Here is an 11,047-nt window from a genome sequence, read left to right as displayed (position 1 = left end):
ACACACACACACACACACACACACACACACACACACACACACACACACTCAGAAGCCAAGTAGCACTCCAGAAGTGTAGGGTCTTAGATCCAGCCACTAGCCCAGGCAGAAGACTTCAGGAGAATAGCCAAGGCAAGAATCCCTAACCAATGGGAAGCCTACATTTCTGTTACTCTGAAACTACGTTTTCCATTTGGCTGATAGTGGGTAAGTCCAGAAGTCTTCAGGAAATGCAGCCAGGGACAAGTCCACAGGTATGTTGTTCAGTCCCAAACTCAGATCAGGAATTTACAGAGTTAAGAGCACTACTTTACCTTGTATGAAACCACTTTGGAAGCATGGAAAACTTGCAGATCCCTACCCTGAGCTGTCCCTGAGATCCCAGGAAAACACAACTCTCAATAACTACCAAAAAAGCAGCAGAGAGAACCAAGAGAACACAAACTCAGTTCAGAAATTCCTTCCAAAAGAGTGCAGTCTACTCCTAATATAAAATCTAAAGTCATGCTAGCAGAATGAGCATACAAGCCAAAAAATCTCACCATAAAGAATTTTTATGGGACAAAGATGATCGACATTATCTAGAAGAGAATGACTCTAAAACATCTATAAACAAAACGTCAAATAAAAATAGCTTAGGGAGAAATACATCTAGAATTTCTGAAAGATGAAGTAAAAGGTTTTTATTAGAAAGTTAAAATTATTTTAATCTTTGAGATTCATCTCTGTGGGTGGTTTGAATATCCATCTACTGATAATGAGACTTTTTTTGTGCTGCCTTTATCCAGCATTGTGTCTAAGAATAAGTCATCACCTGGAACCTAAATACAATTGGAATACTTGAATAATGGAAATGATAGTTAAAAAAACAAACTTAGAGACAAGTGGAAAGAATAGTTAGATAACCTTCTTTCTGCAATCTTCATTTTAAAGTCCACTAAACCCTGAAAGAGATGCTCTCCTTTAGCCCATATTCTGAACATATTTATGGAGATAGAGAAGAAGAATGTGACTAACTTGGGCAGCTACAGATATTGTATTCAGACTGACCCTCTCTTCTTTACCCCAAAGCCAAATCTAAGTAGGAGGTGGTTCTTTTCTCTGTCTGAGAGAAACATGAACTCCAACTCCATGGCCCATTTGTCATTTCCCTAGATCAGTTATGGGCAAACTATGGCCCATAGGCCAGATGTGGCCCCCTGAAATGTTCTGTCTGGCCAGGAGACATTATTCCTAATTTGATGAATACAATAAGATACAATACAATGAAACTTCGAAAGAGCTGGCTTAGAAACAGACTGACAGATGAGCATTTCCTTTCCTTTGGCCCCCTTGTTCCAGTCTTTACCTTCTTGAGAAGAGATAACTTTCCTAGGTCACTTCATTCCTCCATTTTTTCCTGAGCCCACCCAGAAAGCCTTCCCCATCAAAACCATAGAAAGGCTTTATTTTTATCTCCTCCACCTTTTTGGAACTCTTCCCAGTAGAATCAGGTGTGAAGGTTTGGAATAGACATCCAAAGGGTGATAAATGAATTACACACACATGCATACATACCTACAAACATGCAGACATGTGTATGTATGTGTATGTATGTATGTGATATAGTTATATTTATATGTGTGTCAGAGCAGCAGGTACAGGAAACAGTATAGAAGAAGTGATGATAGATTATCGCTTAATGTGATAGGAACACAAATGACCAAGAAAAAAGGCAGAGGGGAAAAATCTAGCCTGTCCATTATGCTTCTAGGTGACCTTGAGACCTTCCTGTTGACTAATCTTGTTGATGATAGCTTCAGTCCTGAGAGCTATTCCTCTGGTTCACCCCTTCTTATTGACACCTTACCTATTATTCTTTTTTTTAACCTTTACCTTCTGTCTTGGAATCAATACTGCTATGTCCCCCCTCTCTGTACTACACTAGGCAATGGGGGTTGAGTGACTTGCCCAGAGTCACAGAGCTAGGAAGTGTCTGAGACCAGATTTGAACCCAGGAACTCCCATCTTTAGGCCTGGATCTCAATCCACTGAGCCACCCAATTGCCCTCCTTACCTATTATTCTTGATGACTCTTCTGCTCTTGTTTTCCACCACTGTTGTGATGCCCAACAACAGTTCAACAACTCTCTACAGGAGTACACTAAAGCTATCACTAATGTGGCTAACCCAGCATCTTGTTGAGTGTGCCACTCAGCCCCCAAATAACCCTTGCAAAGACAACTTTTTTGACATGGTCAAAAAAGCACTTGCTCCATATACATTAGGTACAGCCCACTCTCCAGTCACAATACCTCCTATATATAACTGTACTCAACTCACCATTACAATATCTACCCAGAATTGGAATACAGAGGATATCAAGGTCCTTAGCAATTGTAATGACACATGGCCACCTTCCTTATTCAATCTCATATGTGTTCTAGGAAGTGGAAGAAACATAGGTAAGGAAGTGACAGGGATACAACTGAAACAAAACAGCAACAGCAATAACCACCACCTCATTTCCGATTAGATTCCTAAATTACCAACATGGCTTATGATTTCATGACCTCAACTCTAACTATGTCATGAAAGTGACATTTGATTTAGTTCTTTTTACTCCCTCATTTATTGTTAATGTCTTTGAATTGTGGTTTTAAATAAATATCTAAAGAAAGGACAAAGGTTCTTTTCTTTATGCTGTGGTTTGGGGAGGGGAGGAGGAGGTGAACCCAATCCTACTGATTATTCAGGAGAGTTTATAGAAGTGTAAGTCATGGAGGGAGGAGACCAATGAGATATGCATAGCTTAAGATTTACCGCTGGACTCTTTATTAGCTAAGAATTGGAAAGAAAGTAGATACCCATCAACTGACAAATGGCCAAATAGATTGTAGTACATGAATACAAAGGATTATTATTGCACCATAAGAGAACAAATGCAAAAAACACATAGAAGAATGGAAAGACTAATTTAAACTAATGTAGCATGAAGTATGCAGAAGCAAGAAAACAATATACAAAGCAATTATACTAATGTAAATGGAAAAAAGCAACAAAGACAAAAAAAAAACCCTGAAGAGTCTATAATTATAATACCCCAGCTTGGCCCCAATGAAGAGTTGAGAAATACACTTCTCTCCCTTCTTTGAGAGGATTGTGGATTTTCTCGGTGAAGTCTCAAATTCAGCTGATGGGTTGGTAAATTTTGATTAAATGCTTTTTTCCCCTCTTTTCTTCTTTTCTTCTGTGTTTCAAGGGATAGCCAATGGATAGGGGAAAAGGAAATAACATAATGAGGAAGGGAACAAGCATTTATTAAGTGGCTAATATAAACCAAGCACTATACTAAGCATTTTACAAATATTATTTTATTTGAGCCTCACCTATTTTTTTGAGATCAATAACAAATATTATTATTCCCATTTTTTGTAATTGAGGAAACTGAGGCTGAAATTAAGTGACTTTCCCAGGGTCACATAGCAAGTATGTGTTCAAAACTATGTTTGAACTCAGATTTTTTTGACTCCAGGCCCAGTGAGTGCTATATCCACTGTGCCATCTAGGTACCTCTAGGTATTGGAAATGACAGTAGAAATGTTAAAGAAGAAAAAGTACTCCCTTTCCTCTCAGAGATTACAGACTATGGATTTGAGATATTGCATATACTATCCAACATGGTCAATATTTAGATTGTTTTTGCAATAGGTAGAGTTTAGGGAATGGCTTATGCAGAAATGTAGATGACATAATAACAAAGCATATCAATTCAAATAAAATTTAAAAAATCAAATATAGATTTCTATCTGGAAATTATCTTAGAGATCCTAGTCCTCTTAGAGGAAAACAGGATTTAAGAGTAGGAAGCAGATTTAGTCAGGAAGGCTGGCAGGAGCTTGAACATTCCAAACGTGGAATGCAGCAGAGGAACATACACACAGAGGACTCTCTCTAATGGCAGTTGGTTTGGAGGAGTTGGAGCTATAGCCACTGACCAAAGAGCCTATGGATTTTGGGGTTATCTCTGTGCTTTGGGAAGCATCTGCAAGATCATCATGCCATCTAGCAAGTTCAAGAAGTTCAGGCTGTATGGTGGACATACAAGATAGATCTTTCCCCGACTTCCCAGTGGATTTACTTGGCTGTTTACCTGTGTTCCTGGGACAGGCTGATACATCTGATCAACAGCCCAAGGACATCTTTGTGAGACACCCTTTTCCCTTGTGTCTTGGCTGTCTGCTATAGTGTTAGTGTAGTGATTCCCAGACCTCCAGCCCTGAGTTTATCCTATAGCTGTTAAGTGTAGCTTGACCCTCTCCCACATCACCTTCCCTCAAGTTACAACATTAAACTGTTTTTATCTACTTCCTGTTGCCTTCCTTAACACCCAGGATAGGACCCACTAAAGAGAATAACCTTCACCTTTGGTTTTCCCTGGTTTGGTGGTGATCAGAAACTGCCATCAGACACCTTACCAACTAGTGTGTTTCACCTAATTCCCACATCCCTTGTGCAGGTCCCCAGTTAACCTGTGTTGCTCCTGTCCCTTGTGGGTGTGTGGGTGTACCCTAGTTGTGATTATCACACTGTGTAAGCAATTACCTATTTCATTTTGGCACCACAGATGGGACTCAAACCCACAATCCCTAGCTTAGGATGTCTGGAAGTCTTTGAAAATATAGGCTTCCTTGAGGAAAAAACTCATCTACCTTCCAAAAAGTCATTTCTTGGGAGAAAATAGCTAGTGAAGTCAACACTTGCCTATGCCAAGACTTTTTAACCTTGTTTGTGTCATGGGGAACTTTTGGCAGCCTGGTAATGCCTATGGACCCATTCTCAAATAATGTATTTAAAAGCCTAAAATAAAATATAGAAGATTACAAAGAAAGTCAGTTATACAGAAACACAGTTAATAAAATATTTTTTAATAATTTCAAAGACTACAGCTTAAGAACCCATGGCCAGAGTCAGTATATATTTTCTCCTTCAGGAGTGTCTTCAGTAAATGACAGGATCGCATTGGGGCTTCACATGGAGGATACTATTTTCTAGTTGCAGGAGAGTTAAATATTCCCACAATGCCTACATCATATAGTTAAAGGGAGTAAGTGCCTATTAGGGATGGATATGCTATTAACCTACATTATTTTCTCTTATGGGTTTAGAAATTTCTCCACTGAAATATTTTTCCCAAATACTTCAGGTATTCTATCAAGCAAGTGTCATCAATCATTTACCCAAAAGGTCATAAGCAGCAGAGTTCAAAAATTTCAGAAGGGAAGCATACATTTTCCCTTTGCTGAGACATTTTAGGGTAGTTCTTATAATTGGCTCCCAATTTTTATGAGTCTGGCAAAAATCTGACTTTGCACAGTTTGCAATATCTCTAACTTAAGGTAAGTCCTAGATTTGAGACATCTCTTCATAAGCACAAAATTTAATACTGATTAATTAAAATATGTGTAATACTTTAGTAAAATCAAGTCATTTTAGAAATCTACTTTGTTTCCTTCTCTTTGACTTCTGAGAATATATTTTAGATAAAAAAATTTTTAGCTCAGACACAATAATTCTTTAGTCCCTAGTTAGAAAAAATTCCTAAAACCTAGGCTTGTCTGTCTAACCTTATGTCATCAGTTATCTTGATTTTTTGTCTTGACACTAGGCTTCAAAGACTCTAGAAGCCAATGACTTTATGCGACTCTGCCTCACTTATACCCAATTTATGTGAAAGTCAAAAGTCATCTCTTATAGAACAAAAAACAACTTACACCTCTATCTATTTGACCTCTTTAGAGTTGAGGCAAAAATCAGTTTACTGAAAATATTTGGGAAACAAAATGGCAGATTATATCATAGTGGTCTTTGAATTGATAAGCAGTGGAAGAAGTTGGAAAGCCAACCTTTTGTTGGAATTTTCCTCAATTTAGATCCTCCTCTATGTGATGCTCTTAGAAGCAAGAACTCTTCTCAAGATTTCCTTTCTTGTCCACAGCTTGATCTTCCCTTTCCTTCATGCTTGCTCTAAACTCTTAAATGCAGATGCCCAGAATCTCTCCTTCTCTGATTCTGAGAAAGCTTCTCAAGATGGTGTGCAAGTCCTGTTTACTTCAGTTCTGAAGGCTTGATTCACTCCCAAAAGGGTGTTTGTAACTAGTCAAGCAACCATAGCCAAATGGGGTTGGGTTTGATCCCATTCTTAAATAAGGTTACTTTTCAAACCTCCATAAATCTATGAATATCTCACGGCATATAGCTGATTCTGGGTTTTTCATGGCAGTGCCAATTCTTCGGTATAATCTCTGACCAAGTAGGAAAGGTTTGAGAGGATGTAGTAATCAACTTTATCTGCTATTTAAGGATTATAAGGAATGAGGAAGCTTAATATGAGCTGATATCTCAAAGGAGACCAGCAGATTTGTCACTAAGAAACAGTCATAATTAGCTATAATTGCCAGCTTGAACTCATTCACAAGAACAAAATTTGGTTGACAGATTAATCTTTCCAGGCTAGAGAACAATCTCAGTGAAGGTGAAATAATACCAGGATGGACTGGGCAATCACCCAATAAATAAGCCAGAGTCTCTTTTGTGCCAGACACTATTATGTGCTGAAGATACAATACATTCCAGTAGAGTCTACAAAGAATCTTCATGGGGCTTGGAGTAGAAGGCGAGCTCTAGGAGAGAACTCCCTTAGGGTATTTGCTGGCTGTGATTGTGTCATATACCACTAGAGGAACACAAAATGAGATGTCGGGAAAGCAGTCATTGTGAGGAAGAAGCAGATGTCATATCTTCTCCCTACTGCTAAGGTCCTACAGCAAAAATTCATTTTTCTCCATAATTACAGATGGAAGGCCAGGGTGTCAGCACAGTGGCTGAAGGAAAGAGGACTGAAACCTCCCTGAGCTAGTCCCATTCCCCATTCATTCCCCCTCAAGACGGGGACCCAGGCCAAAAAGACCTATCTCTCCTGTTAAAAATAATAGTTCATTTTCTATTAAAATTATAAGCCTTCACCAGAATTATAACAGCAATCTGAACATTTATTAAAGATAGACCACAATGAAAAAATAAAAGGGATTTTGGTCACCTCAGAGCAGGCTAAAGGCCGATAAGATTTCCCACTAGAAGTGAGAACTTACTGTAAGAATGAAATCTAATCTGTGTTACAAAGAAATATTCTTTCATAGGAATTCTGTAGACGTGGTTTGGGGAGCTTCAGTGTCAGAAACCTGGCCTGGATGCCTGGACATCTCTGGTACATATGTATACATAAGACAGCAAGTCTATGAAGTAACTCAGTCTCAAGCCTTCAGCAATACAATGACTCACTGAGTCTTAGGTCCAGATGTCTCATAGTTGAGGCCAAGTTATAAACTCAATCAGAAATGGAAAATCTATGACCAGACATGTTTACAGAGAAGGTTAAATAAATCAAAGGAACTGAAAGAAACAAAAGTAAAGGTAGAAAGACTAAAGCCTCTGATACTCCTAGGGTAAATTAATGGATTTTGTAAGAGGGTGCATAAATGGGGAGAAAGAAAGTGAGGCAAAAGGTTAATGAACATATGATACACACACACAACAAAAAAAGATAGTGATTGCTAATGTGTTTGACACCAAATGTTCAGGCTGCCAAATCTTCAGAGGAGGAGGTCTGGACACCTTAGAGACCAAAAGGGAAGGTCTAGGCATTTTAGGGTAGCTTTATTAGAATAGCAGGTCAAGATATCTTGGTTGAGCCTTGTCCAGAACCAGTTCAACTGATACTATTAGTGTTGCTAGCTTCTTAACAGAACTCAGAGGCGTCTGCCCCTAAAATTCCCTTAAGAATAATATTCAGTTCAGCATAAGAAATTAAATGGGAATTTGGGAGTTTTGTGGAAAGCACAAATGACATGTGAAGGCCAGCAAATGATACAGAAAAAGCTTAGAAACTCATTAGCCTATGATCAAGTTCCTAACCCAAATTTTACAACAAGATACTCCAAATACCCCATAAAAGAAAAAGAAAAAATTCAGACTTCTTCTCTGCAATGAAGAGAAGGCCAAAATGTTTTACAAAGATTTCCCTTTTCGCAGGGGCACCACCTCTAACCTACCCCCTGCACATGGAAGAGGCACCTGAATTTTTAATATCTGAAGTCCACAACCCAAACTTGAAAAAGCTAGCTAAAAGGATGTTACAGTCGAGCCTTGGTGCTTCCCTACCAACAAAGAGTTAGGAAACATAAAGTGAGTGATTGGGGAATTCAAATAACACAAAATTATTTTGCAGCCACGAGAAATTTTAAAAAAGAATTGAATAATATATTCTGAAAAAGCAAAAGCACTTAAGCTACAACCCCAGAAGACATATCCTACAAACCTGAGTCTAGTCATTAGTGGAAAAGATGGATATTCAACATAAGAGAGTCATTTTATGCATTTTTAAAAGACTTAACTTGCAAATTCATGAAACAATAAAAAGAACATGGAGGGACCCATCCAGGGATAAAAATGGCTACAAAGGGATAAAAAAAATCAGTGGAAATGAAAGAAACAGAAGTTAAGGTAGAGGGACTAAAGACCCTGATACTCCTGATAAATTTTGTAGATACATAAATGGGGGAAAGGGAAGTGGGGCAGAAGAGTGATGAACTTAGGATACAACAAAAGGATAGTGATTCCTATGGTGTTTGACAGCATACAATATTCCACACCGAAATCCCTCCCCACTCTCCACTGCTTCTGCAAAGAAAGCAGGGATGTTGTTCTCTTCTCCAGCTAAACTTTAAATGGAAATTTTACATTATCCTAGGGAGAGCTAGTTTAAATGTAAATACTTGTATTCAGGTGATGTTGAACAAATATAAAGACTGAATGTATTAGTTTCTACTTGGACCATAAAATAGTTGTAGTAGTTGTAATGCAAATATCATGAAGTATAAAAAGTGCCTTCTTCCATTAAAATTTTTCTCTGACTACTTCTTGGGAACAGAAGGGGTTTTTCAAAAGCTCTGCTGGAGGACCCTAAATTCAATCTGGTCCTCTATTGGGCCTAAGAGAGGACAGCCCATATCCTCTGAGGACCAGTCTTCCCCAGAAGTATGCTGTGGTATGCTGGAGCCAGCTTAAACCCACTTAAAAGAACCAATTGGTAAATTTTCAGTGTATTCATTTACACCTTAGAAACCAATAAACACTACAAATCTCAGCTTAATTCATTTTGTTGATTATTTAGTCTTAAGAAAACGATGGAGAAAATATTAAGTAACACAGATTAAATTAAAAAGTATGTCATAAGTAGTCCCCCCCCCAAATGATCGGGTTTTTAAACATTTAAACATAGCATACGAATGTAGCCTAGAACATCTTAGAGAAGTTGCAAGCTATGGGAGTGCCCCTACCAACCACAGTTCCTGAATCTAAGACTTCTACAATTATTTTAAACACTTAACTTCATGATATAATTTTTTACCATCTCTAGTTTTGTCTACCTTTCTACCTAATTTAGAAATTTCTCCAAAGATTCAATGATCTTTCCCTACTTTTCCTTAAGTAGTTTGTGTTTGACTGATTTTGGAAAACATGTCAATGTAGAGTCTGACCCAGGAAGGTTTTAGTGAAAAAAGAAGTCTTTAATGCTCTCAATATTAAACATTGAAAAGTCTATCTGCATATAAGTGCATTTCAGCTCTTGTGTTTTTGTTGCCTGGGTGTCTCTGTAGTAACCATTTTATCAAAAATTTGAATCTCGACAAAACGCTTTTTTGTAAAAGAGTTTAATAGTTTTATGGAGTTTTTTTTCCTAAAAAGAGAAAATGGATAGCTTTAACTAGAAATTTTGGTGGATAAAAGGAAAATGACTTCCCTGATTTGGAATTATAAGAGGAAAAAGTTTGATCAAAGAATTAATATTCCTTAAAGTTTTCAGTTTTATATTTCTATTTATAAAAAGTAAGTCAAGTCAATGCTAACTCATGAACACGTGACCCAATAAAATTAGGAGAAAATACACCATATTTCTAAATAAATACAGAGAGGGGCAGAGCCAAGATGGTGGCATAGTAGCAGGAGCCTTCTGAATCTCCTTCAAACCAATCATTACAAAGCATCTCAAAAGGACAGAAATCAAAACCAGATGTGTAAAGACTCTCCCACTGGACACAGAGTGAAAGGTAGGCAGTGAGTGGATATTCCTGTACTATAAGTGCAAAACTGCACTAATCAAAGCATGAGCTGATCTCTGGCAGAGTTATAGTGAGAGCTGGGGCAATCTCTAAATTCTCAGGGGCTGGCAGTGAGACTCCAGGTTGAAGAGCACTGAGCTTGGGCAGCAGAGCACGGAGCTTGGGCAGAAACATGGCTGACCACAGCTGAGGCAGCAGGTGCTGGAAAGATAGCCTCAGGACAAAACACACAGTGCAGCTGGAAATCCAAGTGGCAAAAGCTGAGGAAGATAGCCTCAGGGCAAAATGCTTAAAGCACCAGCTACACAAAGAATGTCACAGATCTACCTGCCCTCACTCAGGCTTCTGACAGGGAAAGGAAGATAGTTCCCTGTGAGACAGAAGCTAAGGAAGCAATGACCACCAACATGCAGGAACTCCAATCCATTAGTGGCGAAAGGAATAAGCAATGGCAAAAAAGCTGTTGACCCTAGACAGTTTCTATGGAAAAAATGCAAAATACAGAAGCAACAGCAGAGAGTGAAAAACAAGCAAACACATCCAAACTCTCCAAAAATAAGGAAATTGGCCACAAGCTCTCAAGGAACTCAAAAAGGAGTTCAAAAAAACACGTAAGAAAGATAGAAGAGGGGCAGCTGGGTAGCTCAGTGGATTGAGAGTCAGGTCTAGAGATGGGAGGTCCTAGGTTCAAATCTGGCCTCAGAAACTTCCCATATGTGTGACTGTGGGCAAATCACTTGACCCCACTCCTCTGCCTTGGAACCAATACACAGTATTGACTCCAAGATGGAAGGTAAGGGTTTTAAAAATAAGATAGATAGATAGAAGAAAAATGGGAAGAAGAGTGGGGAAAAGAAATGAAAGTAATACAAAAAGAAAATAACAGC

This window comes from Gracilinanus agilis, chromosome 2, assembly GCF_016433145.1.
Source record: "Gracilinanus agilis isolate LMUSP501 chromosome 2, AgileGrace, whole genome shotgun sequence".
Lineage (NCBI taxonomy): Eukaryota > Metazoa > Chordata > Mammalia > Didelphimorphia > Didelphidae > Gracilinanus > Gracilinanus agilis.
The sequence above is the reverse complement of the archived record's forward strand: the minus strand, read 5'-3'. Positions refer to the sequence as shown.